Source organism: Cervus elaphus, chromosome 27 (assembly GCF_910594005.1).
Source record: "Cervus elaphus chromosome 27, mCerEla1.1, whole genome shotgun sequence".
In the NCBI taxonomy this organism is placed as follows: Eukaryota; Metazoa; Chordata; class Mammalia; order Artiodactyla; family Cervidae; genus Cervus; species Cervus elaphus.
Window position 1 is genome coordinate 46,266,944 of NC_057841.1, and position 18,742 is coordinate 46,285,685.

At 47.0% G+C, this 18,742-nt stretch overlaps 1 protein-coding gene across 1 annotated transcript in view; it reads left to right on the forward strand.

Moving 5' to 3' along the window:
* The window catches only part of LDLRAD4 (low density lipoprotein receptor class A domain containing 4), a 162,701-nt gene that overhangs the window by 20,757 nt on the left and 123,202 nt on the right, over positions 1 to 18,742 (forward strand). Inside the window, 1 exon segment of the mRNA XM_043888917.1 lies at positions 13,175 to 13,272. The gene's annotated coding sequence lies outside the window, so the exon portion shown is untranslated.

The window sequence follows — 18,742 nt, forward strand, 5'->3', positions numbered from 1 at the left end:
AAACATTCTGTAAAGATAGAAATGAATATGTATTTATCATTGTTCAATTACACAGTGTCCTTCATGAGTGTAGCTAATTAAGAATGGAGATCCAACCAGTCCATCCTAAAGGAGATCAATCCTGGGTGTTCATTGGAAGGACTGCTGTTGAAGCTGAAACTCCAATACTTTGGCCACCTGATGCGAAGACCTGACTCATTTGAAAAGACCTTGGTGCTGGGAAAGATTGAGGGCAGGAGGAGAAGGGGACGACAGAGGATGAGATGGTTGAATGGCATCACCGACTCAATGGACATGAGTTTGGGTAAACTCCGGGAGTTGGTGATGGACGGGGAGGCCTGGCGTGCTGCGGTTCATGGGGTTGCAAAGAGTCGGACACGACTGAGTGACTGAACTGAACTGAATTAAGAATGGACCTTTCTGTGCATATCCTGAGTCCAATAACTTGGGTAAATGACACTCTTAGGCAGAGAAGCCTTTAACACTTGTTTTGTATTAGACCTTGTGCTGTTTCCTTTCTATTAAAAATTGGGGTGAGCATTAAGCATCGTTTCATACTTTTCTCTGCAGATGGCTACATTTGGATTGTGTGAAGTAATTTCTCTTAAGCCTTTCTCTTCGTCCAATGAATCTGGATTGATTGCTGTTTATAAAGCTTCTCAAGATCCTTGCTGGAGACTGTAGCTGGAGAAGGCACAGGAGTGCCTTTCACACCTGTGCTGTTGTAGAAAAGCATTTAAAGTAAAATCTTCCTGAATCGGGAGCATCCCAAGGTAGCTTGTAACAGAATTTGAGGCAGACATTGGCAGAGTTGTCTGTACAGTGATGTAAAAGCCCTCTTTTCCTGACCTAAAACTGGGTCCCGAAGCCAGAAACTCAGACTTCTCCTGGCTCTGCCTCCTCCTCCCTGATCCTCTGATCCATCTCGGGGCCGTTGAGTCCTGTGGTTGTACTTCAGAGTATTCTCTCACTGGCCATTTCCGTTCTTACTCGTAGTTACTGCGTTTGATTCCCGGTGTTTCTTGCTTGGATTCTGCAGCAGCGTGGGGACAGACTGCTGTGCCTTTGACCTTTGGTTTTTCCTCCCCTCCCCTTGTGTCTTTTATGTGCTTTAGAGAGAGGGTCTCAGACTTCAGTGTGTGTAAGAGTCATTGGGAGGGCTCCTTAAAATGCAGTTTATGAGCTGTCAGGTGTTCTCATATGTTCCCTGGTCTGGGACTCCAGAACGACTCGCAGCTGGCCACGTGATCCCAGTGACCTGACCTGAGACTCTGTCTCCTGGCCCCCTCCCACTGCTCCCCATGGTACCCTGTTTCTCTGGCATCACCCAACAGACCTCGCCCTTCCTGGCCCCTCTGCCTGGAGGCTGCCCTTGTCGTCTGCTACATGGCTGGGTATCTCCCGGAGAGGAGAGTACTCCTCTGGGCACATCTTCAGCTGCTGGAAGGTGTAGCAGGAATGAGCTTCTTGGGAAATGACACACTTGGGGCAGGGCAGGCCTTTGCTCTGCTTCTCCAGAGCAGTTGCATCATTGGGAAAGGTAAGAGGGCCTCCGTCAGTCGTTTGGGGGACGGCTTGTGTACCTGCTCAGTTGTGGGTTCTGCGGCGGCCCCCCTGGGCAGGGTGGCCTGGTGTCAGCCTTGCTCAGCTGCCCAGGGCCCCCATCTCCTCCAGCTTCTGACCGCCAAGCTGCCTGCCTCCCTCCCTCCCTCACATAGGTCTGTTTCATTTGGGTTTAAATCTTGGTTTCCAAATGTCAGTAATGTTCAAGAATTACTTAGGGGGCTTGTTCAAATGCAGATTCCTAGATCCCACCCCCAGATAGTCTGACCTGGGGAGCTGAGACCTGCCGGGTGCCCAGGAGGCCTGATCTAGGCCCCAGCGAGTGGCCCTTGCGCAGACCCGCCCCTTTCTTCCTTAGAACCCAGAAGCACAAAAGCCTGCTTTGCTACAAAGAGACTGGAGAGGCTCTCTGAAGGCAGGACGTTTGCTCTGTTCTTCTGCTCAGATAGCCTTGGGGACAAGTGCCTGCCGCAAACGGAAAAGAGACTCTAGTTTTCGCCTTTGTTGTGTCCAGTGGCCGAGAGAGGTGAGGTGGAGTCACCTCATCTTCCATGTCCCGCTGAGGTCTTGGTGAGAATCTGCAGGGTGTCCATGGCAAGGGGGAGGCAAATAGCAGCTCCTCAAGCTGCAGTTCCCAGTCATGGAAGTCATGGCTTCTGGAATAGCAGTCTTCAGTTATACCTGTACTTGCAAAGAGCCCCAACAATTAAATGTATTCGAAACATTTTCTGCATGTGATTATGTAGAGTCATGCACTTTCATTTATTTGATTTTTTTTTTTTTTTTGCTGTGGTGTGTCTTTGTTGCTGCTCATTGGCTTTTTCTTTTTTTTTTCCCCCCACTGGCTTTTTCTAGTTGGTGAGTAGTGGCTACTCTCTAGCTGCTGTGGTTGGGCTTCTCATCGCAGTGGCTTCTCTTGTTGCAGAGCACGAGCTTCAGTAGTTGTAGTACATGGGCTTACTTGTCCCATGGCATGTGGGATCTTCCCAAACCAGGGATTGAACCCGTGTCCCCTGTATTGGCAGGTGGATTTTTATACAATGAACCACCAGGAAAGTCCATGGACTTTTAAATTATCAAGGAATGCTTGTTACTTTTGAAAACTGTACTTGCAGTCCCTGGAAGCATGTGTGTGTGTGTGTGCGCGCGCGCGTCTACGCGCGCGCACACGCGGCCTTGCCACACGGCTGTCACCAAAAGGTGCTCTGTCTCTCTTATTTGGAGGCAGCAGCACTGGGTCTCCCCCATCACACAGGATGGGATTTGAGAGGAACAAGGACAGTTTTCTGAGGATCGTAAGAGTTTCCAAGGCTGGCCTACGCATGATAATTCACTTTCTAAAAACAACCTGTGCAGCTCGCGTGCCTCTGACGCTGCTTCTGTGCTTAGACCTGGCTCCTGCTGTCTGCAGCTCGAGACGAGCACCCTCCCTTGACACTCGGTGCCCCTCAGCCTCGGCCCCTTCTTCCTTGGGGTCGGCTCTGGGGAGGTTGGGGTCAGGTCCCCCCTACCCCTTGCGAGTGGCAGTGTCCTGCAGCTGTGCTGGGGCCCCAGGAACGGCTTGCCTTGGACTGTGAGTCACTCTCCCTTATTAAGCATTAAAGTGTAGTTGATTTACAATATTGTGTTAGTTTCAGATGTACAGCATAGTCTTTTGGTTTTTTGTTTGTTTGTCTTTGCAGATTATTTTCCATAGAGGTTCTTACAAGACTGTGGCTTTAATTCCCCTTGCTATATAGTAAATCCTTGTTGTCTACCTACTTTTTGTATAGTATGTAACAAATTTATGGTTATCAAAGGGAAAGGGGAACTGTGGAAGGGACAGATGAGGAGTACGAGATACAAACTAACTGTCCTTTCTGAGCTTGGGTTTAGGTCAGGTGCAGATCAGGGCATTCTTTCCTCAGACTTTGTATTCTTATACTTTTCAAGCTGAGCCCACTGCCACGGTGATTTCTGTCATCTTCTTTGTCAGTGGCAGGGTGTTCTGTGGCTCTGTGAACAGACTGCAGGCCGGGATGGCTCCCCACCCTTCCACTCAGTCTGTTCCTCTCCTTGTGCCCCAGTCTCCTCCAGGTGGGGGCATCTGGTCCCTTCCTCTGGCTTTCTGCTCCTGCCTCGGCTTTTCTCCCTTCCTCTCCCCTCCCCCTCCTGGTCCTGGCACCACTGTAACCGGGAAGGTGGCTGATTGTTTATTGTATTAGGTCTTTTGGTTGTAATAATTTCCCTTCTCACAAAAATTCCAGTTATTTGAATTTTCCAACTGTTCGGGCTCTGGCTAAGTGGGGCTTAATTTCATCTGAGGATCTGAAAACTTGGTGCTTATCGACTATACTGTTGAAGATGCTGAGGAAGGGAGATATTTTGATAAGTCAGTGGATGCAAAATATTATGCTTTCAAAATGACTCTTCCTTCTGGTCCTTCGAGGCTGAAGCATCCTGCCCACATCGCATTCTGCCCTGGGCTTCATTCTCTGTGACTAGCCTTGTGGGCTGAAGTCACTTCCTGATCTGTCTCCCCTCTCTTTATCTGTATCATTCATCTTAGCTTTTACTGCTTTGTTAAAGGCAAAAGTAATGCACAGAGTGTAACTCTAAAATGTTTGGAAGCTATGCAGTATTGTAAACCTGTATAAATTCTTAACAAAGTTAGTGGTTTGGAAGGATTTTCGGGAGAACTCCATCTAAAAGGTAGTAAATTCCTTAAAATAACTGAACTTCAGCTTATAACAAGGTCATTGTTTGGCAGCATTCATGTTTTTAAAGCTTTCCAGAACTTGGAGGAGGAAATTATTCTCAGACAATGTAGTGATTGAAAAATAAAACTAATAAATTAACATTTTCATTGTTTGCCAATGATCGATTTCCTTTCTTCCAACGTTTTACCCCACATTCTGAATAAATTAAACCATGTGAAGAACTAGAAGATTAGCTTTACTTTTTTTTCTGGTTGAAATTGGTTTTGCAGAAGTGGAAATTTGGCAGCAAGTATGGAAACTAGCAAATCAGTTTACAGTGTTCTCTGCTTTCTTTAATGAAACCTGAAAGAATGAGGAAAGACTCCATGGCATCAAACAAGAGAAGACTAAATTGTGTATGTTTTCTGAAATTTTATTTTTACCCTTAATTATTCAGTAGCATGTAGAACAATATGTCCAGACTCTAGTTGGCTAGTAGTTGCCTCCCAGTGTGTAGAATTTCAACTTCAGTAGTTATTTTTTGCTGATTTCATGGAGATGTTGGGAAATATATTTTCTAAGAATAGTCTAAAATGAAGAGGAATGTGGTAATTTAAGAAAAAACTGTGACCTAATGGCATATAAGCAGTTGGCTGATGTCCAACCAAGATGTTGACCTCTAATGAACTTGACCTCTAATGAGGTGGTGGAACCATGGATGTATTTTCAGTTAAAATGACTAATTAACATGGGATTGTTGACAGCATCTGTATTTCTTTCACATGAAGTGGGGCAGATGGATGTTTCTTTGAACAATGGTTTCCTCATCAATATACGTTTTCCAGCCTGCTGCAGCTCTCGTGAGCGCATCTGATGGAACATGGCTTGCGTATAGTATATCCGAGTTGCAGTGTCAGATAAACAACATGTTTTATTGACTTTTAAATAACATGTCTCTCTTCATCCTTGGACAGTTTATAGGTTTCTACACCGGGCCTGGTCCTGCCTTTGAGTTGATCTCCCTGTGTTCTTTCACTCCCTCACTTGGGTGCTGATCTCCCCTTTGCCCAGGTGGCCCTTCCATTACCCCAATGGTGGCTCCTGTCACCTGAAGCCAACGTGAACATGCTGCAGTGTTACCTGAATACCTGCTGTCAAGAAAGTGCTCTCTGCTGAGGGGTCTGCTGATAGACTTAAATGTTGAGAATTCCATGAGGCATAGTCAAGACTAAAATGATCTTGAATTTAGTTTGCTTCTTCATGCTGGTTTGGATACCTTTAGGATTTCCTGTATCTCTGGTTGCTATGGCAGAGGCTCAGCATCTGTGTGAATAAAGGTGGGGAGAAGCCCACAGGACGATGGCTCCCAGGCCCCCACTACTTAGTCCACTGATGGAGACTGTGGCCACCACTGAGGGTGAAAGAGTCTGGTTTTGCCTCTTCCCATGGCTTCAGCATCTGGCACAGGGCCCAGGTGTTGGAGTCTGGAAGCCCATGTGGAATGAAAGCTCCTCCTTCCGCTTGAGTCAAAGCCAGTCACTGCGAATGTGCAGAAGCCCTGGGCCCACCACCTCTCTGACCTTGTTTCTGGGACCTTTGCCCATGTTCACTGTGTCCAGCACCTGTCCTTATTCTGGAACCTACCCCAAGAAACTCCTGTCAAATCCTGGCCTCCTTCCAGACTCAGGGGGATGTGCCGGCTCACCCTGTCTGCTGGCACAGGTGCCTCCATGGCACCTGCGGGCTGGATGCTGGTCCAGGGGTCAGGGGTTCGGGTGGGCTTGGATGCTCTTGGGTTGCTGCCTCCTGCCTCCAGTCTCTTCCCAGTGTTGAGTGTTCACTTCCTCCCAGGACCAGGCACTTGGCTAGTAGGAACAGCTCTCTACCAAGAACTGGGTCTCTATTGGATGTTAACTATTAATATAGGTTGGTAAAAAACTGAGGACAGTTTTCATCTTTGGCTTCTGAAAACTGGTCTTGACATTGATGGGCTTGCTCGTGTCTGTCCTGCTTCCCCTGTTACATTTTGGGTTTTCAGGGAACTAACAACCTAGGTCCTCCTTATTTTCTGAAAGTACATGGCAGGAAGTTTGGGATGTTATAACGGGTCTTCAAAATGCCGCTGCTTCTCCAGCCTGCGTTGAACCTGTGCGCTTGCCCGCCCTCCCCCAGCCTTTGAGGGTCAGGACTTTGGCACCCACACGGCCCATAGCATCTGCATTTGAATGTGAGTGAGGCTGCTGCATGGAGGTCACTGGATGAGAGGCCCTTCCAGGAGGCCTCATCCACCGACAGGGAGGCTCTGAGGCAGAGAAGGGCCTTGATGTCCTGCAGTCCTCATCACACTTGGGGATCTTTTCTGGAGGCGTCGGGCTTTGCCTTTTTTCCCTCCCTTGAGTTTGGAAATCAAGCTGCTGAGGCTGGGGTGCCAACCTACGAACTGCCCCCAGGAACAAGGGGATGAAGGGCCAAAGGCAGGAAGATGAACGGTTTGGGTGGAAACAGGACTCAGACCCTTCTCCTTTCAATTTCTTATGCTGTGACCTCTACTCCAGCACACTTTGTGATCTTAAAGATCTGTAAAGTGAAAATTGGAAAAAGTCTGCATTTGAGGGGGTCCGCTGCTCAAAGTCATTGTTCAAGGGTCAGGTCAGTTGTAGCAGTAAACTCCCCACCTTGGACCAGAACACCACTTAAAGGAAGCCAGTATCTTTTTTGATGTTTCCTTAAGGTGCTTTTACTAGTTTTGCCAAAAACTCATGTTCTCCTCAGTTCAGTCGTCAGTTTGGGTCGACTCTTTGCCACCCAATGGACTGTAATATGCCAGGCTTCCCTGTCCATCACCAATTCCTGGAGTTTGCTCAAACTCAAGTCCATCAAGTTGGTGATGCCATCCAACCATCTCATCCTCTGTCCCCTTCTCCTCCTGCCTTCAGTTTTCCCCAGCATCAGGGTCTTTTCTAATGAGTCGGGTCTTTGCATCAGGAGGCCAAAGGATTGGAGTTTCAGCTTCAGCATCAGTCCTTCCAATGAATATTCAGGACTAATTTCCTTTAGAATTGACTGGTTTGATCTTGCAATCCAAGGGACTCTCAGAGTCTTCTCCAGCTCCACAGTTCAAAAGCACCCATTCTTCTACGCTTAGCTTTCTTTATAATCCAACTCTTACATCCATACATGACTGCTGGAAAAACCATAGCTTTCACTATACGAACCTTTGTCGATAATACCTCTGCTTTTTAATAGACTGTCTAGGTTTGTGTGTTGCTGCTAGATTTGAAACATTACATCTCTGTCTAGGCCCCAGAAGCTTCCATCTTAATGGCCTTTAAGCCTTGGCTGCACGTCAGCAAATACGTGCGCACCTACGTGTGCGTCATATGCATGCGCGCGCCCTTGTGTGCGTGCGTGCTTTCCTGAGTGCCTGCGTACGTACTGTGTGCGTGCCTGTGTGCACGTCTCAGAAGCTCAGCCCGGCCGCCATGTTGGCTGTTGCGCGACCTCGCAGTACAGCGGTGCCCCGCGGCTCTTTGGCCTGGTTTCCTCACAGGTGGTTCTGGCCTGTGTAAAGTTGAACGAAGGAGCTTCTGAATGTTGCGGCCCCAGACAGTCAGGCCAGAGCAGAGTGGAAAACTGTCCGGTTTCCTGTCAGGCCAGAGGCCGTTCACTTGGCGAGGCCCGACCTTCCTCAGGAGTTGGTGTTGGCCGTGGGCCCGGCCTGTGCAGGGGCCACCTGGGCTGGACTTGTCGGTGGTGGCAGTGGGCGATGAGCTGCACCACCCTGGGCCATTTGCGCTGGAACAGCTCAGCCCCGGGGAGAAGGCGACCATCGCTGGGTCCTGGCACCGGAAACCTGGTCCTGCGTCAGTTCGTCCAGCTGCCCGTGGGCTCCTCTGCGGCCCGAGCAGCTGGGAAAGGAGTAGTCTTCTGCTTCCCTAGTCCCTCCGTAACGAGCCCGCAGCTACTGCTGATGGCGAAACACTGCCCACGCACGGGAGTCGTCCTGTTCTCAGGGGCCTCTGTTCCAGAGGACCCGCTGCCAGGCCTCATACCAGCCTCAGCCTTCCATTACGTTAAAGAGAATTCACCGAGGTTGTGCAAGTTAAGAATGGCTGTGGCTCTGCATTCACCGGTTGCCCAGTGGTTAAGAATTCATCTTCCAACGCAGAGGATGCCTGTTCAATCCCTAGTGAGGGGGTACGAAGATCCCATATGTGCGAGGGCAGCTAATTCCGTGTGCCGCAATGAATGGTACCCGCACACAGCAGTGAAGATCCCACATGCTGCAACTAACGCCTGACCCAGCCAAACAGATATTAAAAAGGACATGGCCCGTTCCTCGATTTCTCCCATGACCTGAACCTTGTGCCCTTCTGTGCGCCCTTCATGTACGAGGGGCCCCCGGCGGCCTGCTCCTCTGCAGGGCTGCCTAAGCCCTGTTTTGCACCGGCTCCTCGCGCCTCCAGCCGCAGCCTCTGATTGCTAAAAATCAGAGGTCAGGAGGTGGACCCATCCTCAGGTGCTCAGCATCGGGGGTGGTTCAGGAGGACCGCTGCCAGACCTTGTGTGAGCACCTGTGCTTATTAATTCTCTTGAGTGAACCGCCCCTCCCGAGGCTTAGTTTCCTGGGTTGGGGCATGTTATTCATTCTCAGCCTTCTTTCTCCGAAGCATTGAGCTTGGTGTGGAGCTGTGCTTTGTGGGAAGAAGGAAAAGACCTGCACTTATAGAGCTCAGGGTGGAGGGAGCTGGGTGTGTTCTGTCTTCTGGGCCTGGTACTTCCTCTGCCTGAGTGGGGAGGATGGTTTGGTAACCCCTCGAGTTCCCTGCTGTGGGTCACTGGCTATTTTCACATGTAGAAATAAGCCCAAGAGAGCTAGTTATGCTGAGAAGTGATGAGTTTATTGAAATTCTCTGCCTTGTTTGTCATGGAACTGGTGTTTTGAGTTTTTCTTGGCTTTAGTGTGCGCAGTCTGCTGCCTAAGAGGTTGAGCACCAGGGATAAATCTTGGAAATAATTTTCAGATTTATTGAGTGGTTTATGAGGGAGTAAGAATATATAATAAGATCCTGAATATAGATTTTGGAAGAGTATGGTGTGTTTCTGTGATGAAAGAAGTTTTAATTTTGTACTTTCTTTAGTAATTTAACTGACTTGAATGTTTTAAAATCTCTCGTTTTTATACTAGTCCTTTCAAAATGTAAAATAGATACAACTTGAGTAACAATATTCTTTGTAATAAACTAATTTTAATCTTAAGGATAGCAGAAACTGGATGATTTATGCATTCAACTTTTAAACAGCTTAATGTCTTGCTTAAAAATTACAAATCATTGTTAAAATGATGATCTTAAAATCAGTTAAAAAATGATCTTAAAGAACCTTTGAAGTAGGTTGTCAGGAAGTTGACAGTAGCATTTTGTTTCAGATTTAGAGTCAGGGCATTTGACCTACACAGGTTTTTCCATTTTGGTTGGGAATGAATATGTATACAAATGGAAAGTTAAGAATGATTCTGACTTTGGAAATTTTCTTAGGGATTTTGTGTTGTTGTTGTTTAACATTCAGCTAATAGCTACATGCCCAAGAATTGGCAAGGATATTTGGCAAAAGTGGTAACTGTGGAGAAGAACTACTAAGCAGTGACTCAGGTTCACAGGTAAAATGACATAACCAGTCCCAAAGAAATTGTCCGTTCATCATTTGGAGATAAGACAAGATGCTCAGTGTCTTCCACCTATTTTGAAATTAATTTTGAGGCTCAGTTCTGCTTTGAAGGATTGCACAAATTCTATTGCTTTGGCCTTATTGTAGTAACCGGAGATTGACAAATCATAGCCCTTTTAATTTGGCTTACAGTTAGTCCCCTATATAAAAATGAGTTTCATTCTGAGAGCATACTCTCTAAATCTCATTTGTTTGTAAGTCCAATGAAGTTAGCCTAGGTCCCCACCAATTAGCTATATAGAACTGTACTGTAATAGGTTTACAATACTTTTTGCACAAGTAATATACAAAAAACAAGCACAAAAACAAAACATTTTAAATCTTACAGTACGGTACCTTGAAGAGTACAGTAGTACATTACAACAGCTAGCATACAGAGGCTGGCATCGAGTGAAAGGGCAACAAGAGTTACTGGCTGGAGGGAGATGGTAGAGCTGAAGGATCATTGGCAATGGGAGATGGAGGGCAAGCTGCAGTTTCACACCTGATGTTGCTGGAACGCACACTTGAAGGTTTTTATGTAGGGGACTTAACTCTATTTTAAAAAAAATGTTAAGGGCCTCCCATGTACTACATATTCTTCACAAGCATGATGATACCAGGGTGATGGTGATTTGCATTCTTGCCCACAGAAAGCTCATACTCAAATAGGAGAAATGAGTTTTTGTTTATGGACGGATGAGGCAGGTATGGAGAGCTGTTTTGATGTGGTAGTGTGTGCATTTAACATATGCATGTATTATAGACTCCTGTGTTTAATTAGCAAATTAAATATATTTACTGTTGCTGCAAAACAAATGACTGTAAACTTAATAGCTTAAATTGACACCCGCATATAATTTCATGATTTCCATTGGTTGGGAGTCTGGGAATGGCTGCTTAGCTGGTTTTATACTAAGGATCTCAGAGGTTGCAAACAAGCTTCAGCCTAGCTGTGTTCTCTTCTGGAGGTGTGAGTGGGGCAAGAATCCACTTCTAAACTCATTTAAGTGAACAGGATTTGATCCCTTGTAGCTGTAGGTCTGATGTTCCTGTTTCTTTGCTGGTTGTCAGCTGGCGACTGTCCTCAGTGCCTAGAGGCCCCTGTGGTTCCTTGCTGTGTGGCCCCTTCACAGGCCCTTCAGAGATGATTGTGCACTTCTTGAGAGCTGCAAAGGGAGTCCCTCACTTTCTATTAATAGTAGGCTGACATGGAGTCTTAAATAGTGAAACCAGTTCAAGGGAATGACATCTCATTGCTTTTGTCATGTTCTGTTGGTTAGAAGCAAGTCACAGATTCTTCCAACACTTAAGAGGAGGGAATTATGCAAAGGTGTGACCTCACTGGCAGTCACCTTAGAATTGTATCCACCGTATACATTTCTGGTTATTCCACTGACTTGTGTTCCCAGGAAATCAGCATTTGAATCCCAGGAAGACTGACAGGAGCAGTCTCAGTTGAGGAATAAAACCATCTTCAGGAAAGTCAGAAGTTGGTTGTTTTCTTCTCTCAGTGAGTAGAAGGCAGGAGGGAGTGTCTGTAGGTTCACAGTATTGGTAGGAAGGAGTTACATAAAAATAGAGGGGTATTTGGCTTGTGTGTTCAGGGTGAATGTCCACAGGAATCTCACAGGGTCCTTTGGCTGGATACAGTCATTTTTTATTTGAATGTCTTAGTCTTGACTGATCACTCAGGAGTGACATATGGCAGGAACATGCTTCAGGGGGCAGGTCTCCTGCTGCAGCACACAAGCTAGACAGATGGTGGCTTATTCACCCTTGGACAGGAATGTAATCCCACACGTTGGCAGGCTGGGTGCTGAGAGGTGCCTGTGCCATTTGAGACAGAGCTGACTGAGTTGACCTGGAACTGCTTTGTCAGGCATTAGGTAGTCACCTGATGTGACCTGGAATGGTGTGAAGGACAGTGTGCTCATCAAACTGGGAGGAGGATGCTGGTGACAGATCGTGTGAACTGAAACTAGACAGTCAGGAGTCTGTCCTACCAGCAGGGTGGAGGGCAGAGGTGAAGACAGCCTTGCAGACCCAGATCTTGGAAGTAAGCACTTTAGCTAGGTCTAAGCATGGGTCATTGTTGCTTCCACAAAATTAAACGTGTTTCAGGGGAGGAAAAACGTGCAATCTGTTTCCTTCACAATTAAGGATTAGTGATCAGTGTGGATGACAGATACTTTGGGTTCATAAGCTACAGCCATATTTAGGATCTCTGCAGTTAAAACCTAGTCCAATAGAGATGTTGTCTATTATATATGTTTGCCACCCATCATTGAAGAAAAGGCCTGTGACTTTGACGAAACAAGTCTGTGTCCTTTGATTGGAGACTGAGAGCCTGGTCGCCCTGTGGCTGCTGAAGAGCTGTTTGGGGGAGTTTATCCCCAGTTCATGCCGTGTACCCCAGATTGTGTGCTGGGGGCTTCTCTCTTCCTTCTCTCTATTATTTGATGCTAGTTTTATTCATTTTGGTGTTTGTGCCTTTTATTATGACAGTCCTCTAGTATTTTTTAAAATATATTTAAAAAATAATTTTATTTACTTCTGGCTGTGCTGGGTCTTTGTTGCTACGCAGGCTTTTCTCTAGTTTCAGCGAGCAGGGCCTGTTCTCGAGTTGCATTGCATGGGCTTCTCATTGAGGGGAGTTTCTCTTGTTGTGGAGCATGTGTTCTAGGGTGCACGGGCTTCAGTAGTTGTGGCATGTGGGCCAGTAGTTGTGGCTCCCAGGCTTTAGAGCTCGGGCTCAATAGTTGTGGCGGGTGCATGGCCTTAGTTGGTCCGTGGCACGTGGGATCTTCCTGGGTCAGGGATTGAACCCATGTCTCCTGCATTGGCAGGCGGATTCTTTACCAGTTAGTCCCAGGGAAGCCTCTAAATGGGCATCTTTTAAAAAAAATTTATTTGGCTGCCTTGAGTCTCAGTTGTGGCACGTGGGATCTTGGTTGCAGTGCGTAGACTCTCTAGTTGTGGCAGGCAGGCTCCAGAGTATGGGAGCTCAGTAGTTGCATTGTGCAGGCTTAGTTGCTCTGCAGCATGTGGGACCTTAGTTCCCTGACCAGAGATTAAGCCCGTGTCCCCTGCATTGAACGGCAGCTTCTTAACCACTGGACCACCAGGGAAGTCCTCTCTAATATTTTTTGGAATTTGGGGAAGGGGATGGTTCACTAAGGGAAGCCAAGAAATGTTTCACTGGAATTCTTTATTTTTCCTTTCAGCAGTTCAAGCTCCATGTCGGTAACATCAAAGTGCTCTCTCCTCATTGGACTGTTTTCAGGAACTGACATCAGTTTTCATATAGCTTATGCTTAAAAAGGTGAGTAGAGCTTGAGACTCTTCTCTTTGATACTGTTTGTGAAGCAGAGCTTGCTACACTACTGACTGTTATGAGATGGTGTCCCTCTCAAGAATGTGGTCCCAACTCCGAGGTACAAAAACTATTAATATCTTCCCAGTGTAACTGGGATTGAAGGAAAGTTGCATGGTATCAGATTAAATGGGACTTTTTCTTTTTCAATACCCAAGTATTACCAAGTATTATTCACAGTGGGCTGTGAATGTATATAGAATGTTTCTAGATTTACTAGAATATCTGAAGAAAAATAATAATCTTGCTATTCAATTTGTCTTTATTGCTCCGCCTGAGCATTTAATACCCAGATGTTTAAAAACATTTAAGATTGGTGAGAAGTGGGATTTTTTCTTTCTCATTCTGAATTCTTTGTTTTGCTTGGTTTCCAACTTTGTAAAATGGAAGTAATACTGGGATTGCTGTGGGACGTGAGGAGCCACCGTGCTTCCTATGGCACCTGGCGTGTAGTGCACTCAAAACGGCTACTGTAGCAGCCAGTGGGCAGGTTTTCCTTTCTCTGTGTTGATGTGATCTGTACCATAATGGGATGTTGGCCTCCTAATCTGCTGTGTTTGTTCCAGTGTTACTTCTTAAGGGCGGGGTATGAGTGGCCTGACCTTGGTGCATCTGGAAGTAGGGGCTTAGATGCCTCCTCAGAGCCAGCCCTCATGGGGGACAGTCAGTGAAGGCACTGGGGAGAGGGGACTGTGGTGCCAGGAGCAGCCTACCTGCCTTAGTCTGCCTCTTCACCTTTGTGTGCCTCTGTTTCATCAACTCTTAAGTATTTTAATGATTCATCTTCTCCCTAGTTCCCAAGCTGTGGAGAACTTCAAATGAAGAAATATGAGACTCTTTAGGAAAGTAAAAAAATTCTATAAAACATAAGATTTTCTTCCCCCTAAATTTTTATGTGCCAGGCATGACTCATTGTTTATGCCGTATTCCTTACTAGAATGTAAGCTTTCGAAGGGCAAGAATTTCCCTCCCTTCCACTTGTTTTTTCCTCCAGGACTGGAAGTGGTGCCTGCTAGCTTGGAGTAGTTCAGTGAGCCTTTTGTCAGATGGAATGATTGATGGAGAGGCTCTCAGAGCTCATGCAAGCCTTCTTATTCATGGTGGTTGTTGGAAGTAGATGAGGCAATTGGAGAATCGGGAAGGATTTAGTGTGCTTCCTTACTGAGGCACACAGACCCTTCGATTTACATGGACTTTTCACAAGTTGGAAGCTTCCTGAAATTGAAGGTGCTCAGAAGCATGCTGTACTTAACAGACACTCTGAGTCAGTGTGGCTTGCAGTTCCTATGTAGTTCTTTGCTGAGTGGATTTCACCATCAGGGATCTGCAAACATGGAGCCCATTTGGTAGTCTCTCCCAGGGCAGGGTACGCTTCCATAGGGGCACTCAGGCCAAGGGCCTTGTGGGTGGTCAGTCACCGATGGAGCACTTCTTGTTCCTGAAGTTCTCATTACCTGCCAGGGCAGTGTGATGTTGGCAAATCCCTTACCTTCCCTGACATGGGGAGTGTTGCTGAGGTGCACTGTTTTTCTTCTACAATGTGGCACACTGACCACCAGCCTGAGGTGGAACATCGCAGCTCGTTTCCAGCAGAGCCGTAGAGGGTGTGGGCACAGTGTAGTTTCTTGTTGTCATCTCAGATGTAGGCCTCTTTGACTTCACCCACCAAAACCTGGAACTGTTTTTAAGTAGAATTTTGCTGGGTAACTGAGCACACCACTGGACTGATTCCCTAAGGAGTGTGATTCTGTGATTGATTTACAGAATTTTGACAGAAGTAGAAATAATTCTTGCAAACTACATAAGTACCCAGTTCTCTCCCATATATGGAGTTACCTCATTCTGTCAGCTATTTTAAGCAACTTTCAGAATTGGTAATGGAAAAGTTTTTCTTGACTACATTACTGTATATGGATTTTAATTAAAAGTTAAGCTGTATTGCTCCTTCTGACTACGACAGGAGTTAAGAGCAGATTCCCATCTGCAGAGCTGCATGTTGCCTGGTGCAGAGTGGCAGCAGGTTGGTGCAGTGCAGGTCATTTTTAGGCACATACTTGGATTCTGAGGTGGTGTAAGAGCTTTTATCCCTAAGATAGGTTCTCACAGCTGACTGTTCTGGAGTTTATTCTTGCTCTGTCACTTGTAAAATTCTGTCCCTTGAAGCTCACAGCTGGACTGGGACACATTCCTGCATACTGATGGAATGGACTGGTGGCATTACCACAGTGCTCTGTCTGCTGGGCTGGGAAGGCCCAGGGAGGTCTGGGCTTTTCATTAACTACAAAATGTGCTTGTTTTACTGTACAGTGCAATTTTTTGGACTTGGTTTTAGAATCAGGTTGAGCTCCCATGTCTGGGTTGTTATTAAACGTGTTTTAAAATTTAGACCTCCTTGATAAATCTGAACACAGGTGCCTCTTTGCCATATCACGTCTATAAGGTATAGTTGGAAACACGACCTTTGGCCCAAATTCTGTGCTTGCTGCTTTCACTCACTTTGTTACTCTGGGAAACCCTAACCTCCTCTGGGTCTAAGGTCTTCTCATCTTTATGTAGGATATTAATTGTTTTGTGGAATTACTGTGAAGATGCTTAATTCAGCATTCAGTGCATAGTCAGAGCTCGATGAAACGTCAGCTCTTGTTTTTCATCCAAATGCTAGCTCTTACCCAAGGACCATGGCTGTTTGGGTCAGAGAAAGAGAGTGGAGGTGGATCTTCCCATTCAATTTCAGGAGTAAGAGGTGTGCTGAAGAGTTCCATGAGGTGTCTTGCTGGAGTCAGGAGGGTGAAGTGCTGAAGCCCTGGCTGAGGACAGAGCTGCTGGGATGGGGGTGAACAGGTCATGAATTGCAGCTTCTTGTACCTTCTCCTGTCCTCTTCATGAGACGTAGACATGGTCAGCTTTCAGCACTGAGTGGATTGTGCTGAGTGGAATGTGAAGTGGATGATGAGGACCAGGGAGCCAAGTGGAAGTTCCAGTGTGAGATGTGTGGTCCCAGTGGGGAGGTGCTCCAGCAGTCAGAACATGACTGTAGATACAGGTGATGCAGCCTTACCTGAGCTTCTGTTTTTGTGTTACATTTAAACTTTCAGGCTACATCAGAGAAGATCAGTAGTGTTGGGAGAAGCATCACCTCCGAGTACAGGTCTCTGCTGTTCACACTGTCTGAAGGAATGCTTACTTTCTCCAGATGTGTTTTTGCCAGTGTCCAGTAAAACAGATTAAACTGTGGAAGGTTTATGCTGGGGGTTCCCTAACTTGAAGGAGGATTTAAACTCTGCCTCACAGTTAGGTTGAGGTCATTCAGAAGCTGCACCAAGATGTCCTGGCACTGTGAGAAGCCAGGCAGTGTTGGCCGTCAGGTTGGGGTCATTCGGTGCCTCTCTGGCCTTCGAGGTTGTCATCAGGGGAGGTGACACCAAGATTCGCAGTCGGGGGTGCGTGTCCTGGGACAGATCCCAGGTAGACTTGGTCCAGGGTCCCTCTTGGCTTGTGAGAGTTTCCTGGTTCTCCAGGTCTCATTCAGGCTCTCCCACCTTCTGTGTTCTTCCTTCCTCCCTACCCGCCCTCCCCCCGCCAAGCCATGTGTGCAGCATCAGGGGACTCAGATTTGAGTCCCATCTCACTGCTTTCCCCTCATTCTTCCACTTTAAGGTGAAGAGTGGCATGGAGAAAAGCTACTAGAGTTCATCAAGGGCATCAGGGATGCTTTATGGTAAGGAGGAAGACCCAGCAAGGCAAAGGGGAAGGCCAGCAGGCAGACACCACTTCTAGAAACTGGGAGGAGAGTCCTGTTGCTTCAGCCATCTCTGCCTGTGGCCTGGGAGATTGAGCATTTACTCTGCCTGGGCATTGGGTGCTGTTCTTGTGTTGTTAAACTAGACTGTTTTCTCATCAAGTAGACATTCAGAGACACTTAGAAAAACACCTTTATGTTTCTTGTTAAATCAAAACACACAACAACCTCGTCAGTCGATGCCTAGCACAGTGTCAAACTGCTAAAAAGCTAGCAAATGTTACACCTAAATTTTTTGTGGGGGAGGTAAAGGTGGGGGGGGGTGTGGAGGAGAGTATAAAAATAAATCTTTTAGAGAATCTGGGTTGCTTGGTGGCATGTGTATTTTTCCATGGTGGAGGAGGTTAGAAATAGCATTACTTTTTATGGGTTTCTCAGCAGCAGCTCAAAGATTTGGCTTTGTGGGCTTGGTCTGTGTGTGTGGCTGAGGCGGCTCCAGCAGCCTTGCAGGGTAGAGGCAGTGCCTGTCTGTCTGCACCCCCCACCAACCCGCCTGCCTGCCCCCCCTCCCACCTCCCCCCGCAGCTATCACCCGGGTGAACAGTGCTCATGTGTGAATGTGATCTCCAAGGTTAGGCTATTGTGGGGACCTGCCTGTGGCAGCAGATGCCGCTGGAGCAGATGGAGCCTCAGCGGTTCCACAGAGTCACACGGGTGCTTGTGCGAGGGTAGGTGCCAGGCGTGGGTGCTGTGATCTGGGAGACATCCTCTGGGGTTGCTGTGTGTCTGCTGGCTGGACCTCCTGGTCCCTGTGAGCTGGCCTCTCCTTTGAGTCTTTTTTTTTTTTCTTTTTTTAGGTCCCAGGCTTTCCTTTGAGTCTTAATCTCAGCGGGGTGGGGAGGCCACTCCTTCAGAAGGGGCCCTCAGGGATTTTTGAAATTTGTTAGTTATGTAATTCTTACAGATGGAGGTGGGTCTCCCAGTGTTTCTCAGGGTCAATGCTGGAAGGAAATGGAAAGAGGTAGCCACTGGGACAGAGATTTTTAACCCCAGGGGACCCAGGAATTTGAGTTCTTTGAAATTGTGCCTGTTACTGTAGAGAAGGCCAGGGCTTTGATGGGATTCTCAGTAAGATTTTGATCTCCGTAAAGGTGAGGTAAAGTTCAGTTAACTTGGAAAAGTCATTTTGGAAATGTGGTGAGTGTGGGGAGAGGAGGTGTTGGCAGGATGTCCGCTTATAAGTTATGTGGCAACACAAGAGGGGACCTGCATCTGCTGGGGTTTTTCTTTGTGGGCTTTTTTCTTGAATTTTCTGTAACATTGTATTGGGAGTGGTTCCTGCCAAAGGCCAGTTGCCAGTGCTTGATTACCTTTGCAAGGTTGGCACTTGGGAGGGGGCCTGGCTGCTTGCACATTTTTGGGGGTCTGTGACTTCATCCTGACATTAAAAAAAAAACCACAAAAAACTTTTACTGATTTTTTTTTTTTCCTTTCTTGGCTGTGCTGGGTCTTTGCTGCTGCACGTGGGCTTTCTCTAGTTGCAGTGGGCAGGGACAACTCTCTAGTTGCAGTGTGTGGGCTTTTCATTGTGCTGGCTTCTCTTGTGGAGCACATGCAGGCTTCAGTAGGTGTGCCTCCCGGCTCTGGAGCATGGGCTCAGTAGTTGTGGCACACAGGCTT